At 36.7% G+C, this 25784-nt stretch overlaps 1 protein-coding gene and 1 pseudogene across 2 annotated transcripts in view; one reads left to right on the plus strand and one right to left on the minus strand.

The window, feature by feature from the left end:
* Nucleotides 1-25784, minus strand: part of TENM1 (teneurin transmembrane protein 1) — a 916085-nt gene that overhangs the window by 464908 nt on the left and 425393 nt on the right. The gene's annotated exons all lie outside the window — the stretch shown is intronic.
* LOC100335567 (large ribosomal subunit protein eL32-like) lies at nucleotides 7185-7668 on the plus strand (annotated as a pseudogene).

A 25784-nucleotide genomic window follows, 5' to 3' on the forward strand; every position in this document is an offset into this window, starting at 1 on the left:
GACTGTAAATTTCTAGAAATTCTCTTATCAATGGTTAAGGTAATGATTTAAATCTGCATAACAGCCTTACCCTGGATTACTGTGCTTTTCTTGGTTACCTGTCATGACTGCCAGCCTCTCCACCCCCACCAACATCTTCTAGTCTTTAGTTGGAGAAGGTATTTATTTAAGCTGATAGTTTGGGCCATTAGTGGGGGTTACTCAGTTTTCTAGGGTATCTCCCAAGGTATTCATATTATTTCCCTGATTCTGGGAAAGATTGAAGGCAGGAGGAGAAGGGGATGACAGACGATGAGATGGTTGGATGGCATCACCGACTCAATGGACATGGATTTGGGCAGGCTCCAGGAGTTGGTGATGGACAGGGAAGCCTGGTGTGCTGCAGTCCATGGGATCTCAAAGAGTCAGACACAAATGAGTGACTGATGCATATTATTGAACTTCTATTCATTTTTCTCCTGTTAATCTGTCTTGTATTATGGGGGTCTCAGCCAAGTAACTAGAAGGGTAGTGGGAAAATTATTTTTCCTTCCCCATAAATTTTTAATATGATTTTACAAATTTCCAATCAAAACTACTTTAAACCTCCTCCCAGTCCCCTAAAGATGTACTAAATGATTTACACAAATCCAGAAAACAATGAAATAAGAACCTGGAATCTAAACATACATGCACTTGAATAGGAACAAGTAGAGTGGCAATTTTAAGGTAGCACAAATGTAGTGCAAATTTGGCTAAGGCTTTCATTTAGAAAGTCTGTGGTTGTACTTTGTCATACCTTCTCATATTCTACTTTTCCTAACACCTGATGACAACTGCAAGGTGTGTCACACTTTATAAAATACTTTCATCAGATCATTGCATAGTCACTCAGAGAAAGTTAGGGACTACAAAAAGCTACTTCATAAACCATTTCCAAATACAATGTCATTTTTTCCAAAAGCTGTGAGGAATACTACCTTTCCAGGAACTTTTTATTGAGAACATATCTGAAAAAAAATAGTTAATGGAAAAGAGGAACATTAAAGACTATTACTATTCAGATCAGATCAGATCAGTCACTCAGTCATGTCCAACTCTTTGCGACCCCATGAATCGCAGCACGCCAGGCCTCCCTGTCCATCATCAACTTCTGGAGTTCACTCAGACTCAAGTCCATCGAGTCAGTGATGCCATCCAGCCATCTCATCCTCTGTCGTCCTCTTCTCCTCCTGCCCCCAATCCCTCCCAGCATCACAGTCTTTTCCAATGAGTCAACTCTTCGCATGAGGTGGCCAAAGTACTGGAGTTTCAGCTTTAGCATCATTCCTTCCAAAGAAATCCCAGAGCTGATCTCCTTCAGAATGGACTGGTTGGATCTCCTTGCAGTCCAAGGGACTCTCAAGAGTCTTCTCCAACACCACAGTTCAAAAGCATCAATTCTTCGGCGCTCAGCCTTCTTCACAGTCCAACTCTCACATCCATACATGACCACAGGAAAAACCATAGCCTTGACTAGACAAACCTTTGTTGGCAAAGTAATGTCTCTGCTTTTGAATATGCTATCTAGGTTGGTCATAACTTTCCTTCCAAGGAGTAAGCATCTTTTAATTTCATGGCTGCAGTCACCATCTGCAGTGGCCATCAATTAAAGACAAGTTTATTTTCTCTTCTATGCAGCAAAGAACAACTCAAAAGCAAAACTATTGGAATAGCATTTGGTTTTGGTGAAAGAGTTTTATAGTTTTATTCTTCAACTATGTATTACTATTATTGTTGTTGTTGTTCAATTGCTAAGACGGGTCCAACTCTTTGTGACCCCCATGGACTCCAGCATGCCAGGCCTCCCTGTCCTTCACTATCTCCCAGAGTTTGTTCAAACTCATGTCCATTGAGTCAATGATGCCATAGGCATTAATGTTATTTATCTCATTTTTATTTATACATATAATACTTACAACCAAAGATCAAACAGTAGGTGATGCTAGTAACAGAGACAAACAAGAAATAAATGAATGAACCAGCATTTTACCTAGGCTTCTACTGTGATGAATACTAATATGTTAATGTTCAAGTTTCCACATTAAAATGCTAAATTAGCCTTGGCCCTTGTGAAATATAGGCAAGCAGAAAAGTTCAAATACATTATCACATATTAATTGCCAGTAATGACTTGTATGAAGGTAATTTGTGTTATTTAAAGTAAGTTAACAGATACAGAAAGAATCTTAATTAATGAATTTGCCAATTATCTGTCCAGCTATGAGTTTGTGTTTTGTTTTTAGTCTGATCCACATCTGCTTTTGAATTCTACTTAGAATAATTTCTGAAGCTACAAAGGTTGGCTATATGACCTGTCCTATTCTTTGTGGCCATCATTTTTTTATCTATTCACTCAATGCTTTGTCAGAGAATGAAAATATCAAAGCAAATCACAGTCTATGTGTACAAAATATTTCATTAGGAGACACATTCCTAAGAATCTAACTTCATAAGGTGCCTAAACAATACCACACATAAAAGAGAAAGAATTCAAGTGAGCCATTGTATGAGGAGACTTAATTTTCTCCCATTCTCTTAATATTCGTGGAACAAAAAAACAAAAAAAAGCTTTTTTTTTTTTTCCATTACCTCATCTTAAGTAGTTTTTCAAATCAAACCCATACTCACACTCATGCTGTCACTGATAATGGATCTTGTGTCAAAGAAAAAGAGCATAAAGGACCCGATAATAAGTGTAATTATCAAACATCAAAAATGTAGATCAAAGTGGATTTCCTGACTCTTCTATATGCAGTCACTTCACAGCATTTTACTATTCATGTCATGTGGCCCTGACAGGATATATTAACTTTCTCTATTATGAGAGCAATGGGATTGGCACACTTCAGTTAGAAGCTAGCAATAAGTAGAGTCATTATTTCTCTATCTTATTTTAGTGTTGTGTGTGTGTGTGTGTATACTGTGTTTGTAAAATGTAGCCCCCAGGCCCCTAGACACACCACACTGTGTCTCCAGAGGTGAGAGTGAGCCTTCAGGGGAATGTTAACCTCCCTATGAAGGATAGATCCAGGCAAGGATTTGACTTCTTTCAGATAGTACAGTATTTCCTGTCTCTGGTAAATACTTGACATATCTTTGGGAGGACTGAATTGTCTCAAGAGGGAAACAGAGTATTTCTAGAAACTTGCCAGGCTGAATCATTTCAATAACTCAAGTAATCTGATTTTCCACCTCCCTAAATCCCATATTCCCTTCTTTCCTCAACACTTTTCCTTATACATTTTTTTCTTTGAGAAAATTTGCATTTTCTTTTCCTATTCATTGCTGAATTAAAAATTGTGTGTTAAGTATTCTGTAAGTAGACTTCCAGAGTCTTGATAACCCGCAACCTTCCAGTAACTGTAGTTCACTTTGTTTTATAGATTTTGTCTATTATTTGGTCAGGGCATTAAAAAAACACGTTGGTGACAGAGGAATTACCTCTAAACTGACCTTCCACTGAAGTATTATTCAAGATGATCAAGAGAGGGAAAATTTCTTGTAATTTTTACAAAGATTCATCTGTAGGTTCAAAGAGACAGACCTTCTCAGTAATAAAACTTTTTAGAGTCATATGTCTGTGCCATTTCTCAGCCACAGGATAAGAACAAATATTGTTTCATATTTTCTATAAAAATTGGGAACATATTTGTTAAAAGAGAAATTAATTGCAAAAGAAAAAGGGCAAGACCATATGCACAGGGACAGATGGGAACCAGGCATAAGGGGGAAAAATATTTCTTAAAGAGTTTGTAAAAACCATTTAAAAAACGCAAAACACTTTCAAATTAGTAAATTGAAAATCAATAGATTACAACAAAATTTCAATGAGTTTTAAGTATTCTGAGGTTAAAAAACAGCCAGTCATTAACACATAACTTCAAACTCAACAGAAGATCATTTTTGTTGCATTTTAAAGATCTCAGGGGACTTCCCTGGTGGTCCAGTGATTAAGATTCCACTCACGCTTCCAACGTAGAGGGCATGGTGTCCCTGGTGTAGAAACTAGGATCCCAGGTGCCATACAGCACAGCCAAAAAATAAAAAACAAACAAACAAAAAAACAAACCTCCATCAAGCTTTGTGTTACACTTGGGCATTTCTTAAATGTTAGTTTGAAAATAGACTGGGTTCTAAACAAGGGTTTAATTAATGGCTAAACTAACTTAAAACTATCCCATTAAATAGACAAATATGATAATATATAGATTAGCCAATTGGCAAACTTCATTTTTCTCTACAGGGTAAAATGGCCTGGAATCTGGCACAGCTGTTGAAGTTGTTTACCACAATACTAGTTAGATACAAGTTTATGGAATTAAATGTTCCAGGCAAGAAAGTAATTTTATCATCTTCTTCCCCAGGGAGGAAATATGGGTAAAGAGTTTGAGATGGCAGACTTCATCAATAAATTATGGTCAGTGTAACAGTATTGGAGAATTGGGTGTTGGTTTCTATCATGACCAGTGAATAATGCTCTTGTCACTGTTTTTAAAGGGCAAAGAGCTAAGAGCTATGAGAAGAAAACAAAAATAAAGTAAAGTAAAATAAAAGTTACAATATATGTAGACGTGGCTCAGAGGTTAAAGCGTCTGCCTGGAATGCGGGAGACCTGGGTTCGATCCCTGGGTTGGGAAGATCCCCTGGAGAAGGAAATGGCAACCCACTCCAGTACTCTTGACTGGAGAATCCAATGGAGGGAGGAGCCTGGTAGGCTATAGTCCATGGGGTCGCAAAGAGTCGGACACGACTGAGCGACTTCACTTTCACTTTCAAACTTAAATGGATAGTGTAGTGTTAAGATCAGAGGTTCTGGAAACTGACTATGAAGGTTTTAATCCTAGCACACCACTTAATGTCTCTGTTAATTTAGGCATTGCTAAACCTCTCTGGGCCAGTTTCCTCATCTGTAAAAGTGGTCAATTAACAAATAACCCATAGATTTCTGGAGAGAATTGAATGAGTTAGTTCATGTACTTAGAACTGCCTGACACAGGGTAAGTGCTCACTAAATTTTGCAATCTTATTAATAAAGAGGAATTTGGAATAATTTACATATAAACATTTAGAAGCTAGGTATTATTGTTGTTCAGTCACTAAGACTGCAGCATGTCAGGCTTCCCTGTCCTTTACTATCTCCTAGAGTTTGCTCACTCTCATGTCTATTGAGTCAGTGATACCATCCAACCATCTCATCCTCTGTCACCCCCTTCTCCTCCTACCCTCAATCTTTCCCAACATCAGGGTCTTTTCCAATGAGTCGGTTATTCTTATCAGGTGGCCAAAATATTGGAGCTTTAGCTTCATCAGTCCTTCCAATGAATATTCAGGGTTGATTTCCTTTAGGATTGACTGGTTTGATCTCCTTGCTGTCCAAGGGACTCTCAAGAGTCTTCTCCAGCACCACAGTTCAGTTCGAAAGCATCCATTCTTTGGCACTCACCTTTCTTTATGGTCCAACTCTCACATCTATATATGACTATTGGAAAAACCATAGCTTTGACTAGACAGACCTTTGTTGGCAAAGTAATGTCTCTGCTTTTTAATATGCTGTCTAGGTTGGTTCTATGCAAAGTTGTGAAATGACTCAAAGTTTCATTTAGAGCACTTTCTTCCCTCTTTCTTTAAAAATCCCCTTTTCTTTACAGCTTCATCTTTTCCTCCCAAGTGGCCCTTCCCCCTCTGGCTATGAAATCCCACCCAAATATACCTTCTTAAATAAAACTATAATTGAGTCCCTTTTAGAAAACTCTCATGTATCCCAACAAAATTCATTCAACCTGTGGCACATTCTCTCAAGTCAGTGCCATGGGATTGCAATTGGAATGATGAACTACCATGGAGGTGGTGCTGATATTTTGATAAGAGCCTTCAATGTCTGAATCCAAAGGGGTGGGTATTCAGAGATTATCATCAAGACATAATGACTCTAAATGTGGCTGTTTGCTGACTCCTCTCAGTTAGTTGAAGGATAACTCAAGAGCTCCTGGAGCCTAAGTTTGGGTATCCAGCTAAAATTCAAGACATAATTTTGGTATCTCATAAATATGCATTTAACGTCTCTAAAATATAACTCTGGTTGGTTTTATTTTATTTTTTGACCACACTGTGCAGCATGCAGAGTCTTAGTTCCCCAACCATGGATTGAACCCAAGCCCCCTGCAGTGGTAGCTTAGAGTCTTAATCACTGGACTGCCAGGGAAGTCCCCCTAAAGTATAACTACTGAGTCTCTTAATCTCACCACACTCTTTTCCTTTCTTACCTAGGTGATACCACAAGGTACCCAGTTGCTCAAACAAGAAAATGGAGTTATTAGAAATTTCACTTTTTCACATACCTCCGACACCCACTTCATCACCAAATTCTAGTGACTTCCTTCAAAAATATATCTTGAACCTATCTACTTCTCTTTGTTTCCCATTACAAGCTACTATCATCTGTTACCTGAATAACTGCAATAATCTCCTTTCTAGTCCCCCACTTCCAATCTTACCCCTTTCAATCTATTTCTTTTACAATAAACAGCCCTGGATACTCCCTTCCTTTGCTTAAATGCCTTCAAAGGCCTTCTACTGCAGTTAGGAAGACGTTTAAACTCATCATCATAGCCTCCAAAGCCTTGTGACTTGACCTGTGTTTAGCTTTCCGTTTCCTGTTGAGCTGTTCTCCACTTAATGCACTACGTTTTTGGCACACTGGTCTTCTAGCAGCCCCTAGATGGAGCCAGCTCTTCCCACCACAAGTACTATGCCTATGCTTGAAAGATTCTCCCTACCCTACCATTGCCTCATCACATCTTGTCTATTTCCTTCATAATACTTATGTCTTTAATTTAAATTTTTCCCTTGTTTTTTGGATGTGTCCCTCTTTTTCCCACTAGACTACAAGCTCCATAAGCAGCATTATTCAATGTTGTACATCTAGGGTCTGGCTATAGTTGGTGCTCAGCAAATACATGAATAAATAGTACATTTCAATAATCATTTAATGAATGGTTGGGAAGGAACATCTTTTTTTTTTTTAATCCCCTCTAACACAGAAAGATATACATAGCTTCTCATTGACACCATGTATAAGACCTACCCATCATCTAAAAATAGTTACCTCAATACAACACGCACTTGTCATTTTGATCATATAAAAGCTAACTATCCTTCAGAAGGAGTTAGTACTTTAAACCCGACAGCGCTGCCTATGGAGGTGGCAGCCATCTCCTACGGCATTGTGGCTGCCCTCAGACCCCTTGTGAAGCCCAAGATTATCAAAAAGAGGACCAAGAAGTTCATCCAGCACCAGTCAGAATGACACGTCAAAATTAAGTGGAACTGGCGGAAACCAGAGGCATTGACAACAGGGTCTGTAGATTCAAAGGCCAAATCTGGATGCCAACATCAGTTACAGGAGCAACAAGGAAACAAAGCACATGCTGCCCAGTGGCTTCTGGAATTTTTTGGTTCACAATGTCAAGGAGCTTGAAGCGCTGCTGATGTGCAACAAATCTTACTGTGCTGAGATTGCTCACAAAGTCCTCTCCAAGAGCCGCAAAACCCTTGTGGACAGAGCAGCCCACTTGGGCATCAGAATTAGCAATACCAATGCCAGGTTGTGCAGGGAAGAAAAGGAATAGACAGCTTGTGTGCACACTTTCTTTGTGTTAATAAAACCATAAAGCTCGGCAAAAAATAAAAGTAAACATGACAGTCAGTAAAGTATAATATTGCCTGCTTTTCAGTGTCATACAATGTGTTCCAGTTAACACCTATACTATTTGCAAAATGTCTTTTGTTTTAAACCTCCTATTTGAAATAGTAGGTTCAGTTGTTCCTTTTACAATCAAAAATATGAAATGTCACTTTAACATAACATGGTAGTTTCTGAGTAGCTAATATGTAATGAGATGCTGAAATCTTGGAAGAAAATTGAGTTTAAAATGAAAGGCACGAGATGGCTCTGGACTCAAAGTTATTTGGGGGATTTATTTTCTAAAGTTGGCCTCAAAAAGCAACAAAAATAAATTAGAATTGTAGCCTGATTATGGCACTTTCCTTTTAAAGATTAATAAGGGTTACTTGGTTCAATTTTATTCTAATAATATTCTAATGATGTCAATGAAAAGTCACTCTCATCTACTCTCAAGGACTGAGATAGTCTCTTAATCAAAGTCACTTTATTAGCTTTAGTTTTGATCCATGCCATGACATTAAAAAATAATTCTTTTTCTTCTTTAAAGAAATTTGTAGAAAATTCAAACTAGAGACAACAACCCACTATCACCTTCAGATTTACTATTTAAGCCTAATGAGAATCTTATTTGTGTTATCTTCTGGTACCATAATTGCTCTCTGTGAGAAAGAAGTCATTTCTTATGAGGAACTCATATCCCTAACTCCTTTAAGTGCTTCTGGTATGAGATTAAATATTAATTTGAAGTACATCTGTGCTTATTCAGTTCAGCAGGTCCTGCTTATGAATGGTGATATAACAGATTTTCATTTTGCAGCACATAGCAATATGCACTACACTGCCTTTCCACCAGGGATCACTATTTTGGAACAGACAACAGACTTCAATGACCTTTGCCTTATACTTTATGCACTTTTCCATCCAAGTCAATTTATAAAATCAGGTCTTCCCAACCTTAAAGTATAAGCTAATCCTTCTGTTTTCTTTCTAAGACAAGTACCTGGAGTACCACTGTCTTGGGACCAGCATCAAACATTAGTCAAGAATGTTGTACTCTGTTGGGAAGAGCTCACTGTTATACTAAATACAGAAGATACACTTTGTCAAACAGAATAAAATTTCTGCTTGAAACTTTATGAAATATAATGCATCAAGCTCTATATTCTGGAGTACCAAATACAATCTCAGTTATTTAAACCACAACTGTAAGATTTATATTAATGCTTATGGGACCTTGACATTCATTGTTATAAATGGACTTTTTATGAAGAAAAATACAGTTTCCCTGGGTTTTGAAAGATAATCCTACATCATTAATTTTACTTTGGTATTTAAAACAGCCATTTAAACTACAACGAATATTTCTAGATTTCTACTAGCTTGTCTTCCATGAAAATGTGATAAGAATAAAGGGCACCAGTCTAACTGGAACCATTTTATCCAAGAACTGAAAGAAATAGAGTTATTTCCCATTCCCTGGCCACCTTAGCATGTCCCCCACTCCCATTCTTACTCCTATTCCTAAATAAGGTAGAGTTTGCATTTCACCTCCACAAGTAGACCATAAACTCCTTGTGTATTCAAGCTGTATCTTACTCAGTTTTCTTACTCAGTTTCAGCCTATAAAGTTCCTTGTATATGGTAATGACTCAAATATTTGTTGAACTGAAATTTAGTCCTAATGTGACTAAACTGGATGTGTCTGGCTCCCTGTCCTCAGTCACATGAATAGATTAATAAGAGCAATCTCCAGATGACTATTTTCTGACTGGTTTTCCATCTCATATAGTTTTGGGGGGCTTCCCAAAACAATTTACAAGAATGTTTTTCTCTCCAACTTTTTTTTTTTTTATTCACTAGGTATTCCTAGAGATTTATCAATCCAGGTATAAAATCACATTGATAAGGCATAGGGCTTAAAATACCACAATTTAAGAACTTACTTTCAAGGGCACCTTATTTGATTGTAGTTTTCAGGCAGGGTGGCATGACTTATTTTTCCCTGGGAATATAATTAAAGACTTAACATTATAACAGTTAGCTAGATGATAATAGCAATTGATGTAGGATGGGCTTATTTATTAATAGTTGTTCTCATTAAATGGATTTAGTTACCTGCAAAAAGTCCCACTGTTTAAGTCCTACTGTGTTAGCTCCAAGTGGTCTTATATCTATAAAAACAAATTATTGAGGACTCCCCTGGTGGTCCAGTGGTTAAGAATCCGCCTGTCAGTGCAGGGGACATGGATTCTATACTGGGTCTGGGTAGATCCCACATGTGGCCAGGCAACTAAGCCCCCATTTGCCACAATACTGAAGCCCGTCCGACTAGAGCCCATAACATGAGAAGCCACAGTAACGAGAAGCCCAAGCACCACAATGAAGTGTAGCCACCACTCACTGCAATTAGAAAAAGTCACCACACAGCAACAAAGGCCCAGTGCAGACAAAAAATAAAACAAAAGCAAAAATCAAATTATTGGACCTAAGGGTGGGGTGCAGCAGAAAGATGTGCTTGTTGCCATGTTATATCTACTGACATCACAAGTCATCTACAAGTAATAGAGTTTGCTTAAGTATCAGTAGCAGCTAAGGATGTTGAATACCTCAAGCACATAAAGAGTATTTTTCTAAAGACTAGATTGAGGCAAAAATAGATGAAAAGTTTTGACTCTACCTTATACCAAATTAAACTCAGTGTATGCTAGTGAAGGCAATGGCACCCCACTCCAGTACTCTTGCCTGGAAAATCCCATGGATGGAGGAGCCTGGTAGGCTGCAGTCCATGGGGTCGCTAGAGTCGGATACGACTGAGCAACTTCACTTTCACTTTTCACTTTCATGCATTGGAGAGGGAAATGGCAACCCACTCCAGTGTTCTTGCCTGAAGAGTCCCAGGGACGAGGGAGCCTGGTGGGCTGCCATCTATGGGGTCGCACAGAGTCGGACATGACTGAAGTGACTTAGCAGCAGCAGCAGCAGCAGCATGCTAGTGAAAGAAATTTTCAACTTCATCTTTTCTCATTAGCTTTTTTTCTTTGGTGATCAGGTATTTCAATAACATAGAAAAGTACTGACAGTAATATAACAAACATCCATAAATCCACCATGGGAAATTAACAAATGTTACCTTTTCATCATATTTGCTTCACATCTCTTATTAAAGAATTAAAACATTACAGTTACTCTTGAAGTCCCATTCTTACCTTAGCTAAATTCTATCCTGCTCGCTTGTTCCCCAGAGGCAACCACTATCTTGAAGTGGATATTCATTCTTTTTGTCAGTTCTTTGACAACATCAAACTCTTTCCTGCTTCAAGGTCTTCCTAAGCACTGTTCTCTGTTGCTAACTACTCTTCTTCACTCTTTCACTATGATATCACCAGCTCACATTTTGGATTTCAGCTAAAATGTTGCTTATTCACATATCGTTTCCTAACTCTATCCAAATTGTGTCTACCCCACTCCATAATGTTTTCAAATGGCACCCTCTTGTTTCACATGAGTGCTAATAGTGGCATTGATTTGTTTGTTTATTTGTATGTTTACTGTGTGTTTATTTGTGGAGACCAACTAGACTATAAAGTCCATGGAGCACAGACCATTTCTGTCTTGTTTATCACTGAATGCCTAGCACTTAATGCAATTCCTTATACACGGTAGGAACTGAATAAATATTTTTGAAGGAAAAGCCACTGTAACCTGACAATCAATTGTAAACTAGAATAAAATCACACTATTTGGCTATGGTCAATAACCAGCCAATGTACTTTTTACTTTCCATTCTAATCACATACATGACATTCTGCAAAGGAATAGCAATTTGATGCTGTGTGTAAATAAAAGTACAAATTATATATTATATGCCTTCTATGAACCTATGCAGTAAGATGCATGCATTTTTTAAAATTTTATAAGTGCTATAACTGTTCTGATCAACTTTAATGTTTCAAAAAATATTAATTGGCAGTAATTGCACTATTTACATGTTAATGAACAACACCTGGCCCCAGCTGGGTATAAAGACGCTGACAATGTTTTTCTCTCACCTCCCTGGCAAGGAACTGAGCATATGCAATTTTAAAGAGACCTGCTTGCCAGAAATAACACATTCATAATTGGTAGGACAATACAAAATTAGTTCACACATTTCACCGTTCTCAAACAAATGCATAATATTTTTCATGTTTAAAAGCTTTATGATTCAAAGAGGACCTTATTTCCTACACTTGGTGATTACTCACAGTCATTAAATTATTCCTGTCAACGAATGTGCCAGAAACTGGCTAAATGGAGGCCCAAGTGGCCTCCTGTAATAAGGGCCCAGTTCCTGGCTTAATCCCTTGAAAAAAAATGAGCTTCCTTTGAAGTCATTCAAAATCTATAATTAAATATGTTAATTCACTGGTCCCTCTATCCTACGATATTTTAAATCATTACAGTTTTTGTTCCATTTCCCTCTATAATCCTAAAACCAATTAAGAGGTATTGAAAAATTATTTTGAATAACAAAGATTTTTGTGAATCGCGAAATGGTTCTTGATAAATTTGTGTATCCAGTCATCTGTAAACCAATAGACATTAGCAGGGACAACAGGATGAAAAAAGAAGTACAAGGTCCTCAAATTATATATGTTCCTAGGGTGGTATCTTACCAATAGAAGAAAGTTTGATACTTTTAGCCTATTTTCACATATAGACAAACTAACCACCAAAATACTGAATGCCTCATAACCTCACGTGCTTTGGGGAAGGGGGTAGTGGATACACAAGGAGAAAAGTTTCACTTCAAGATGTTTATAATTTAGGAACACCTCTGGCAATCTAATGGTTAGAACTTGGCCTTTCAATGCAGGGGGGTACATGTTTGATCCCTGGTTGGGGAGCTAAGATCCCACATGCCTTGCAGCCAGAAAGTCAAAACACAAAACAGAAGCAATACTGTAACAAATTCAATAAAGACTTTAAAAATGGTCCACATCAAAAAAATACTTAAAAAAAAAAGACGTTTATAATCTAGTTAGGGAGAAAAAATTACAAATAACATCATCATAAAATAGCCTTGGTTTGTGTGACATAGGGAATATTTGCAGTTAAGAGGAAAGAGAACTTAGTTCAGACAAGTGTGTATTCAGTAAAGTCTTCAAGGAAAACTATGTGGAGTGAGACTGGAGAGAAAAAAAATAGTGTCTTCTGTGTGCCAGGAAATATTCTAACTGCTTTATCTCATTAACCTGATCAAGGTCACACAGTTATTCAGAGCTGCTAAGATCTGGGACAAGAATCCAGATACATCATTATATGCATTTCTCACTCAGCTACATGCTAGCCTTGAAGGATGGAGAAAACAGATGAGGTGAGAACAACAACATGAGTAATAGGAAGAATGATTTTGAAGTGTGCTGTGCTGAAGATCGGAGAAGGCCATGGCACCCCACTCCAGTACTCTTGCCTGGAAAACCCCATGGACGGAGGAGCCTGGTAGGCTGCAGTCCATGTGGTCTCGAAGAGTCAGACATGACTGAATGACTTCACTTTCACTTTTCACCTTCATGCACTGGAGAAGGAAATGGCAACCCACTCCAGTGTTCTTGCCTGGAGAATCCCAGGGACGGGGGAGCCTGGTGGGCTGCCGTCTATGGGGGCGCACAGAGTCGGACACGACTGAAGCGACTTAGCAGCAGCAGCAGTAGCAGTGCTGAAGATATTACTTCAAGAGCAAATATGTTGTGGAGTCATAGGAAAATCATCTCAAATAGATACAAAGGGAAGTAACAGATGATATTTGATATTTCTAATCTCGAAAGTCTCAAAGAAGAATTTGGATGTAATAAGGTAGAAATTCAAATCAAATGACTTACATGGTAAAATGGAGCATACTTGTTTTTCAGAAGCTGATAGGATTATAAGAGGTAAGAGAGGAATACAGTCAGTATTGTAGACAGAGTGGAACTGGAGTGTAATGATGATAAAAAAAAAAAAAGGCAATTTCATTAAATAAGCCAGAATATATGCTCCTCAATGGAGCTGCATCTCCAACCCTTAGAACAGTGCCTGTATACTAAGTGCTCAATAAAATCATGTAGATTACCATACAGAGTAATAAAGGAATGAATGGTTACAGGAGATGTGTGTGACATCATGGACATAAACTAGACAGAGATTTAACTTGACACTAAGAAAATGCTTTGGAACACAAATGAAATTATTTGTGCTAATAATTAACAAACATTTAAATCATTTGTTATCAGTTATCAAATAGGTTTGGTATATTAATAATAAGAAAGCACTTAATGTGACAGTATCAATGACTTTTTAAAATATTAATGTTTGGCCAGAATGAAAAGACACAGGTGATCTCAATCAGCACTAAATATTAAGGTCTTATTTTACATTCCTATAGATACATATAGCTTCCCAGGTATCTCAGTGGTAAAGAATCTGCCTGCAATGCAGGAGACCTAGGTTCGATCCCTGGGTTAGGATGATCCCTGGAAAAGGGAATGGCAACCCACTTCTGTATTCTTGCCTGGAGAATCTCATGGACAGAGGAGCCATGGGCTACAGTCCATAGGGTCGAAAAGAGTTGGATGCAACTGAACACGCATGCTTAGATACATACAGCTACCTAACAAATGTCATAACTTGATCATTAAGATTAATGGTATCAGAATAAAAAAAATCTGATAACTTTGTATAAACTATCTTGGATAAAGGCTTCCAATTTGTTTCCACAAATCAGAAACAAGGATCAGAACAAAAAAATTATGCTGAAAGGTTTTCTTATTTCTTTTTATTCTGTTTTTTCTTCTATGTGAATATACTACATTAACAAGAAAAAATATTTTTACACACTTTATATGATACACTTTTCCAAGCATACAATGAATGCTTACATAAAATCATTTTTAGAATTAAAAATCCAGAATAGAAATTTTGAAATAAAGGATAAAAGTAGTTTTGATTAAAATAAAACATAACAGTAGAACCTTCCCAACTACACTGAAAATAAGCCAGCCAATTTTGAAACTTTCTTGATTAGTAAGATTTCTTGATTACTAAGCATAGCCTGTTTTTCCCAGTATGGGTATTTAAACCTCATAGAACATTTAAAAAAAAAAAAAACTATTATGCACAGACACACATACATATGCACTCTATTAAAAACACAAAAGAAAACAAAATAGAAAGGGTATTTGCAAATCAAACCCCAAATAAATGACTGGTTTCCTGACTTCCCTGGTGGCTCAGACGGTAAAAGTGTCTGTCTACAATGCAGACGACCTGGCTTTGATCCCTGGGTTGGGAAGATCTCCTGGAGAAGGCAATGGCACCCCACTCCAGTACTGTTGCCTGGAAAATCCCATGGACCGAGGAGCGTGGTAGGCTGCAGTCCATGGGTTGCAGAGTCGGACACAACTGAGCAACTTCACTTTCACTTTCACTTTTTCCTTAATTATACAAAGAGTACCCTAAAAATCTATAATAAAAGATGTACAATCCAAAGTGATAAATAATGTGGTTTATAGACAATAAAATATCAATGACCTTGGAACATATGAAAAATTCCCCCTCTCATAAATCATAAGTAAAATGCAAATGAAAATACAGTATTATTGCATTTTGAGTCTATCAGATTGGCAGAATTCAATAAGTTTGATAACACCCTATGTTTGCAAGTGCTTGAAGCAATCTCATACATTGGTGATACAACCAAACTCATCTAATTTTACTGATGACAATTTAACAATATTTGACAAATATTGACAACATTTATCAAAATTAAAAAATCACAGATATTTCAGAAGAGAAATTCTACTTCTAGCACTTTTTATGTATAAAATGACATGAATAAAAATACAGAATGTTTTTATAATAGCAAATGAATGAAATTAACTGAGAGCAGTATTGGTAAACACATTATAGGACATTTGTGCAACTGGAAACTTGTCACCTATTTAAAATAAGGATCTTTAAGATACTGTTAAACGGCAAAACACAAGGTGCAGAACAGTAAGTGTCCTATTTGGGTCAAAAGAGAGAATGTATCTGCATATGTGATTATATATTTACATATTATCTCTGGAGAAATACCTAGTATCTAGGAGTGGTTGATTTCAGAGAAACTGGGTTGGGGGGAGAATGGGCGATAGCTATCTTTACTGGATAACCTTTGCATATAGGCTGAACTATAAGAAATTGCTAATAGTGAACTGTTTTTGATATACAAAAATAGCAATTTGATATTGTTTCAAAATAACATTATAATATCTACTACATGCATGTACTACCTATTATTAAAAAGGAATTTTTTCGTTTTTTTTATTGAAGTATAGTTGATTTAAAATATTATTTTCAGGTGTACAACCTAGTGATTCCAAATTTTTATAGATTATAGTCCATTTAAAACTATTATAAAATATTTGCTAGATTCCCTGCACTATACAATGTGTCCTGGTAGCTTATTTATTTTATACATGGTAGTTTCTACCTCCTATCATGTCCCTCCTCTCTTCCTTTTCCCCACTGCTAACCACTAGTTTGTTCCCTATATCTGTGAGTCTGTTTCTGTTTTGTTATATTTGTTCATTAGTTTTATCTTTTACATTCTATACATAAGTGCTAACATAGAGTATTTGTCTTTCTCTGACTTATTTCACTAAGAATAATAACCTCTAGTTCCACCCATTTCAATGTAAATAGTATTATTTTGTTCTTCTTTTATTGCTGAGGAAAATTCCATTTATATATATATACACCACATTTTCTTTATCCATTCATCTATTGATGAACACTTTAGGTTGCTTCCATATTTTGGACTCTTCTAAAAAATACTAGCATGAACACTGATATATATGTATGTTTTCAAATTAGTGATTTTATTTTCTTTGGCTATAGACCCAGAAGTAGAATTGCTGGATCATATGGTAGTTCTATTAGTTTTTTTGAGAAACCTCCATACTGTTTTCCACAGTGGCTACTAATCTACATTCCCACCAATGGTGTTCAAGAGTTCCCTTCTCCATAGTCTTGCCAAAATATTTTTTTTTTAAATGATAGTCATTCTGTTATATTCTGTGAGGTGATATTTCTTTGTGGTTTTGATTTGCATTTCCCTGAGGATTAGTGCTGTTTGACCATCTTTTCATTTGCCTGTTGGTCATCTGTATGTCTTCTTTGGAAAAATGTCAGATCTTTGGTTTTTTTTTTAAATCTGGGCATTTGTTTTTTAACATTCAGTTGTATGGGCTGTTATTTTGGATATTAATCTCTTGTCAGTGATATTATTGCATATATTCTATCCCATTCAGTAGACTGTTTTTTCATTTTGTTAATGGTTTCATTTGTTGTGCAAAAGCTTTTAAGTTTATTTATGCCCCCTTTGTTTATTTTTGCTTTTGTTTCCTTTGCCTGAGGAGACAGATTCAAAAAATATTCCTGATTTATGTTAAAGGCCGTCTATCTGTGTTTTCCTCAAGAGGGTTTTATGTTTTCCAGTCTTACATTTAGGGCTTTAATCCATTTGTAATTTGTTTTTGTATATGGTATGAGAAAATGTTCTAATCTCTTTTTTTTACATGGGGCTGTCCAGTTTTCCCAGCACCAATTATTGAAGAGACTGTCTTTTCCCCATTGTATATTCTTGCCTCCTCTATTATGGATCAACTGATCCTAAGTGCTTGGATTTATTTTGGGGCTCTCTATTCTGTTCTACCGTTCTGTGTCTCTTTTTGTGACACACCACAGTGTTTTGATTACTATAGCTTTGTAGTATAGTCTGATCAGTGAGTTTGGTACATTCAACTTTGTTCTTTTTTATCAAGATTGCTTTGCCCAAAAAGAAAATGTCTTAATAAAAGCTGCAATACTTGCCAAAGCTTTTTTTTTTTTTTTTAAATTTCTTAACCTACTCCATTATTCTTTTCTAGAAAATCCCAGGGGCAAAGGAGTTTATTTTTTACCAGAATTATAATAGTTCCATCAAATTAGCTTAGGACATGGTCATTTGTGCAGATGGCTAGGGAATGGAATGGCCAAGAGGGAAATGGCACAGTTTTCCTTTGGGAGGTAGTGTAGGGTAGAGGTTAAGTATGTGGAATCAGACTACCTAGGTTTGAATCTTGGCTGTATGACTTTGGGCAAGTTAAGTAGTCTTTCTGTACTCCTGCTTCATCTGCAAAATGGAAATAGTAATAATGCCTAACTCAGCAGGACAATGTTGGATAAAAAAGACCTAATATCTAAAGTGCTTGGAACAATGCCTGAAATAGTGCTCCATAATATTAGCTACTATTATCATCACCATCACCACCATTATCATTGTTATTATTATTATTAACATGGCTTATTCACTTTTCCAGACCTTCAAGCTCACTTTCATCTGTTTGTTCTCTCCCCATTTTCCTTCCAAAAGCCCACAACAATTGTGCTTGTTTTGAATCTCTTTGCCCTCAGACTCTGTATTCATGTTTCCCTTCCTCTGCTCCTTATTCCTGCTCCCCATTCCTAGGTTTCTGTGTTAGCTGACTCTTCCTTTATCCCTTTACCCAAGAGGCAGTGGTGGTTTCCACCACCACTTACTGTGGTGTCCTAAATGTCCCACATTCAGTTCCTCAATTCCTCCATGGTTTGTGTAACCAAGTTCCAATGTTATCTCTCTGTTTTCATTTCTATTTCTGTCTTCTTAATTAGACCTTGACTAATATAGTAGGGCGAACACAAAGAGGTGTGATAAAGGATGAGGGTAGGCAGGATATGACTGGTATTGGTGGCCAGAAATGATTCCAGTTCATGAACGGTTTTATTTAACTGAATCCTATGGATATGAATGAGCTGACACTGAAAGTAATGTCCAATGTTAGTACTGCGGTGTGTGCATGAGTGCTCAGTCACTTCAGTTGTGTCTGACTCTGCAACCAGTATTATGGTAGAAGAAAGAAGAAAGTATTAGTTGTTCAGTTGTATCTGACACTATGCGACCCCATGGACTATATAGCCTGCCAGGCTCCTTTGTCCATGGGATTTCCCAGGCATTAATACTGGAGTAGGTTGCCATTTCCTTCTCCAGGGGATCTTTGCAACCCAGGGATTGAACCTGGGTCTCCCTCATTGCAGGCAGACTCTTTACCATCTGAGCCACCAGGGAAGCCTGGTAGTACTGTGGAAACCAAGTTTTAACAGGATTTAACATTTTCACTAAATCAAACAAAGAAGTTATTTCTGTCTTGATGGCACATATCTAATGTTTCCGTCAGTAAGTGCAAGAAACTATTAAAACTCTAGGCCTGGCCAGTACTGAAAGGCAATACAAGCATCAGTAGTAATGCATAATCAATTGAATGTATTTATGACTGTTTCCTCATTATTTCCTATTGAGTTCAAGAGGCTATGCATGACTGTAAACGGCTGGCAGGCTACTATATCAATACCCCAGGTCTGTCAGAGTCAACTCAGGGTTTTAGAAATGCTTATTTAGACAATTCAAAGAGCCCATGTGCACAAAATAAAAGGCTTACTTTCTACTTATGTTCCACCAAATCATACGCTGTAGCACAACTGCAAATAAATGTGTAAAACAAAAAAATTTCACTTACAGTGCTTTACACTGTTTATAAAGACAATTTTCAATTGTCATGGCATGAAACAACACATTAAGGAAACTTTCCTAAAACCAAGATACAATTGATTTACTCTGTTAAATCCAGGGATTTTTATTCCAACACCAATTTCATTATACAATAAATTATAATGTCCTAATTGGGACTTTGCAAAATACCAGACAATATTAAATTTTAAATCACTGTTGTCCTCTGAAATAGCTGCCAAGAAAACTATGGGCAGAAGCTAAATAGATTCTATTATTTTCTTTAAAGTGCCATCAGTAAGTACATAGCATTTTATACTTTAGAGATAATTTTCAATAATAAAAACTTCTGTTAATTAAAAAATAAGTAGTTTAGGTGACTAAAGTGAATTTTATCTAAATACCATACTCAAGGAAATTAAATTGATTTAAGACATTGTGAATTGTTCAATGAAACAGAATCATTCAATGAAACAATCGGAAAAGATTTGGCAAATAGTTATTTGAACATTAGATAGAAAAGAAGCACTTGTTTGAAACAAAAGCACATAAAATAGCTGAGATAAGGATCCCTCTATGCAAAAAAATAGTATTTGCTTCAAATTTTAAGCAATTTGAAAGGAAATTAGTTTCACTTAGGGGTTTAATGCATTTGAAAAAACGTAAAAAGTATTTTAAAATCTTGTAAAACTGTGCTAATGAAAATGCATTGGGTATGAAATTTGAAAATAAACAGAACATGTTTGCTTCTTTCTAAATATCTTGGAAATTACTCTGTGAATATATCAAGAGATGATTACAAAGATTAAAAATCACACAACTGCCATAAAGACAAAATCAATCACTTGGTATAAAATGGTACTTACATCAGTATCCTGGAAAGAAAGGAGATGATAAAATAGCTATTGATGAAATACAACAAAATAACCTTTCTTTTGGCTTAATTTGCAAAAAGATTCAAAAGAATTATAGCTCATTAAAACACAAGCACTTAATATACACGGGTATGTATATTTGTGTACATGTGTGTATACATTTGTGTATGTGTACATGCAACATGTTTAAAATATATACAAGAGTCCAACATAAGCTAAAGAAATATTTCTAAGCATTTGCTTTTGCAAATATAGAAGAATGATTTACAATTTGCATATCAGTTACTTTTATGTAAATGAGTGCTTATAAAGTGTTTGAAAACACTTTGGTTTCCCTCAAGTATTTTATGCTCTTTGCCACCTTAAGTCTGAATTTGCTTATCACCTTACACAGAGCAATGGAATGTACCCTAGCCACTGCATTCATAATCATAAATAATTAATAGTTTCAGAATTAATACATTACTATACAGAATTTATCAAATAGACCATTTGCTGTAAAACTTTAAAAATTACCTTAGTTATTTTGGATTAGTATTTTATCATTGTCATTTGTTAAAAAAGGAACAAAGTATTTTTCTAATTAATTTTTGGTATATATCCTATCAAAGATTTGCCAACATTCAAAGAATAATCTCTTGCCTATGAGTCATACTTCATGTGTTTCTAAAGCAAGTTACATATTTTAAATTGCCTTTCAGAGTGCATGAGATTCTCACAGCAACAGCAATGATGTGAAAGATTTTCATATACTACTAATTCAATCTTCACAACAAACCTGAGATTAAATGGGATTCTACTCATTTCACATAAGGGGAAACTGAGACTCTGAGATGTTAAGAGAATTGCCTAAATTACACAATTGTTAAATGATAGAACTTAGATTCTAGTGTAATGTTTCATACTCCAAAACCTGTGCTTTCTTCACTGTGCACTACTGGCTCTCCATGAAATATGTATGAGTAAATGAGAGAACTGGCAGAAGAAAACACGGTTATATTAAAACTTTAATAACATAATCCTGTCCACACCCACAAGAAGAGAAAAAAAAGAAAAAGCAACTTCTAGAGAATGTTATGAGATTATTTATGCATTTAATCTAATGTATTACACCTTCTCCATTTTTTATTCTGTGTGAAACAACTGATGCTTAAAGTTTCTCCTGGGACTCTGAGAAAAGCTTCAATCAGCTAATCAAAAATTCAAGAATGTCCTCTGGATTCTATTTACTGAGGCAGGAAAATTGCTGATTTTTTTTTTTTTTTAATTTGCAGTTAAAAGGGTTAAAATAAAAAAGAATTGAAATGTGATGCTCTGTTAACCATAAATTTCATTCAATTAATAGACTTCATTTCCTGAACATTCAAATAGAAGAAAAACTTTATTTAACTTGTCTGTCACATAGGTTTATATGGTGAATAAATGGGGTAATGCCTAGAACAGTGGCTGGCCCACCAGTGTTGTTCATTTGCTCACACAACAAAAATTTTCTAAATGCTTTCTATGTTGTTTTGCCAAAGCAAAAACAACACCCAGTTGTGGCTACGACTGGTGATGGAAGTAAGGTCCAATGCTGCAAAGAGAAATATTGCATAGGAACCTGGACTGTTAGGTCTATGAATCAAGGCATGTTGGAAGTGGTCAAACAGGAGATGGCAAGAGTGAATGTTGACATTTTAGGAATCAGCAACCTAAAATGGACTGCAATGGGTGAATTTAACTCAGATGACCATTATATCTACTACTGTGGGCAGGAATCCCTCAAAAGAAATAGAGTAGCCATCACAGTCAACAGAGAGTCCAAAATGCAGTACTTGGATGCAATCTCAAAATCGACAGAATGATCTCTGTTCGTTTCCAAGGCAAACCATTCAATATCATGGTAATCCAAGTCTATGCCCGGACCAGTAATGCTGAAGAAGCTGAAGTTGAACGGTTCTATGAAGACCTACAAGACCTTTTAGAACTAACCCCCCAAAAAGATGTCCTTTTCATTATATGGGACTGGAATGCAAAAGTAGGAAGTCAAGAAACACCTGGAGTAATAGGCAAATTTGGCTGTGGAGTACGGAATGAAACAGGGCAAAGGCTAGTAGAGTTTTGCCAAGAGAATGCACTGGTCATAGCAAACACCCTCTTCCAACAACACAAGGGAAGACTCTACACATGGACATCACCAGATGGTCAACACCAAAATCAGATTGATTATATTCTTTGCAGCCAAAGATGGAGAAGCCCTATACATTCAGCAAAAACAAGACTGGGAGCTGACTGTGGCTCAGATCATGAACTCCTTATTGCCAAATTCAGACTTAAATGGAAGAAAGTAGGGAAAACCACTAGACCATTTAGGTATGATCTAAATCAGATCCCTTACAATTATACATTGGAAGTGACAAATAGATTCAAGGGATTAGATCTGATAGACAGAGTGCCTGAAGATCTATGGAATTATGTTCCTGACATTGTAGAGGAGGCAGGGATCAAGACCATCCCCAAGAAAAAGAAATGCAAAAAAGTAAAATGGCTGTCTGAGGAGGCCTTACAAATAGCTGTGAAAAGAAGAGAAGGGAAAAGCAAAGGAGAAAAGGAAAGATATATCCATTTGAATGCAGAGTTCCAAAGAATAGCAAGGAGAGATAAGAAAGCCCTTCTTAGTGATCAGTGTAAAGAAAGAAAGGAAAACAACAGAATGGGAAAGACTAGAGATCTCTTCAAGAAAATTAGAGATACCAAGGGAACATTTCATGCAAAGATGGGCTCAATAAAGGACAGAAATGGTATGGACCTAACAGAAGCGGAAGATATTAAGAAGAGGTGGCAAGAATACACAGAAGAACTGTACAAAAAAGATCTTCATGACCCAGATAACTACGAAGGTGTGATCACTCACCTAGAGCCAAACGTGCTGGAATGTGAAGTGAAGTGGACCTTAGGAAGCATCACTATGAACAAAGCTAGTAGAGGTGATGGAATTCCAGTGGAGCTATTTCAAATCCTAAAAGATGATGCTGTGAAAGTGCTGCACTCAATATGCCAGCAAATTTGGAAAACTCAACAGTGGCCACAGGACTGGAAATGTCAGTTTTTATTCCAATCCCTAAGAAAGGCAATGCCAAAGAATGTTCAACGTACCGCACAATTGCACTCATCTCACATCTTAGTAAAGTAATGCTCAAAATTGTCCCAGCCAGGCTTCAACTATGCATGAACTGTGAAATTCAAGATGTTGCAGCTGGTTTTAGAAAAGGCAGAAGAACCAGAAATCAAATTACCAACATCCGTTGGATTATCAAAAAAGCAAGAGAGTTCCAGGAAAACATCTGCTTCTGCTTTACTGGCTATGCCAAAGCCTTTGACTGTGTGGATCACAATAAACTGGAAAATTCTGAAAGTGATGAGAACGCTAGACCACCTGACCTGCCTCTTGAGAAACCTGTATTCAGGTCAGGAGGCAACAGTTAGAACTGGACATAGAACAACAGACTGGGTCTAAATAGGAAAAGGAATACGTCAAGGCTGTATATTGTCACCCTGCTTATTTAACTTATTTGCAGAGTACATCATGAGAAATGCTGGACTGGATGAAGCACAGGCTGGAATCAAGATTGCCAGGAGAAATATCAATAACTTCAGATATGCAGATGACACCACCCTTATGGCAGAAAGTGAAGAAGAACTACAGAGCCTCTTGATTAAAGTGAAAGAGGAGAGTGAAAAAGTTGGCTTAAAGCTCAACATTCAGAAAACTAAGATCATGGCATCTGGTCCCATCACTTCATGGCAAATAGATGGGAAACAGTGGAAACAGTGGCAGAGTTTATTTTTGGGGGCTCCAAAATCACTGCAGATGTTGACTGCAGCCATAAAATTAAAAGATGCTTGCTTCTTGGAAGGAAAGTTATGACCAACCTAGACAGCATATTAAAAAGCAGAGACAGTACTTTGCCAACAAAAGTCTGTCTAGTCAAGGCTATGGTTTTTCCAGTAGTCATGTATGGATGTGAGAGTTGGACTATAAAGAAAGCTGAGCACTGAAGAATTGATGCTTTTGAAGTGTGGTGTTGGAGAAGACTCTTGAGAGTCCCTTGGACTGCAAGGAGATCCAACCAGTCCATCCTAAAGGAAATCATTCCTGAATATTCATTGGAAGGACTGATGCTGAAATTGAAACTCCAATACTTTGCCCACCTGATGGGAAGAGTTGACTCATTTGAAAAGACCCTGATGCTGGGAAAGATTGTTGGTGGGAGGAGAAGGGGATGACAGAGGATGAGATGGTTGGATGGCATCACAAACCCAACGGAGATGAGTTTGAGTAAACTCTGGGAGTTGGTGATGGACAGGGAGGCCTGGCATGCTGCAGTCCATAGGGTTGCAAAGATTCAGACATGACTGAGTGACTGAACTAAACTGAACTGAATGTTCCAAGAAAAATTCTAGGTAGTGGAGACAGAGTGGTAAATAAAGTTCCTTCCCTTGTGAAATTACCTTTTGGTAATGTAATTGTGATATGATAATATGGTTGATGCTATTTACTATTTTCTTTTTTACTGTATTCATCATCATCATTTCTCAAGCAACCAACAGCCAAAGATGCACTATCTCTGAACTTCATACCATGATTACATGGTCTTCTCACCACAAGGGGCACGTTTTATAAGATAGGATTAAGCCCATAATGGACTTCTCTCAGATGGTAAATAATCCGCCTGCAATGCAAGAGTCCCAGGTTCAATCCCTGGGTCAGGAAGATCTCCTGGAGAAGGGTATGGCAACCCATGCCATTATTCTTGCCTGGAGAATTCCATGGACAGAAGAACCTGGTGGGCTATGGTTCATGGGCTCCCAAAGAGTCAGACATGACTGAGTGACTAACACTTATTACTTATTTTTAAGCCCATAATATCTTTTAGATTTCTCATAGGGAAGCTGTTTCTCTGAATCTCTTAAGTACATGAAAAGGACATTGAACTGGGATTTCCTTGAGTTTAGGGCACATGTTGAACAAACTGTTTTACATGCTGAATTGCTCATAAATGTCTAAATAATATATATGCACATGGCAGGATCTGGTTTGAGATTTGCTTTTACTTTAACCTGATAATGAGGTTTTGGAGAAAATAACCCTCAATCATCTCAGGACTCCTCCAGAGGCTACCATTTTTAAACAAACAAACAAAAAAACTCAATGTTCCACATGCTCAGGTCAGCCCACAGCAGAAAGTTGTAAGGTTGTGTAAGAATACTTGAGACATTAAAGAAGAACTACACAATTTTCCAAAGAGCAAATAGTAATCTCACAGGAAGGTTATTGCAAGGCTATACACCTCAGGCCAATTTTGGACAAAATAAGATAATGATGACATGATTCTGGGAAGATAAAAATGTAATATAATCCAAAAAGTTTTAAATAATCCAACCACAAATTTCAGTGTCTCCTGGTCTTAATCAGGGCTATGGGTTATTCTTAACAGCAATATAAAGAAGGACTTGAATGATATAATTTGAGAAATTTATCTGAATTTCAAAATTTCCAGGTGGTCCAAACAATCTGAAATTTAAAAATATTTTATGAATCAAGTCACTTAAAATAAAAAAAAATAGGACGGCAAATAAT

Source organism: Bos taurus, chromosome X, assembly GCF_002263795.3.
Source record: "Bos taurus isolate L1 Dominette 01449 registration number 42190680 breed Hereford chromosome X, ARS-UCD2.0, whole genome shotgun sequence".
Taxonomy (NCBI): Eukaryota; Metazoa; Chordata; class Mammalia; order Artiodactyla; family Bovidae; genus Bos; species Bos taurus.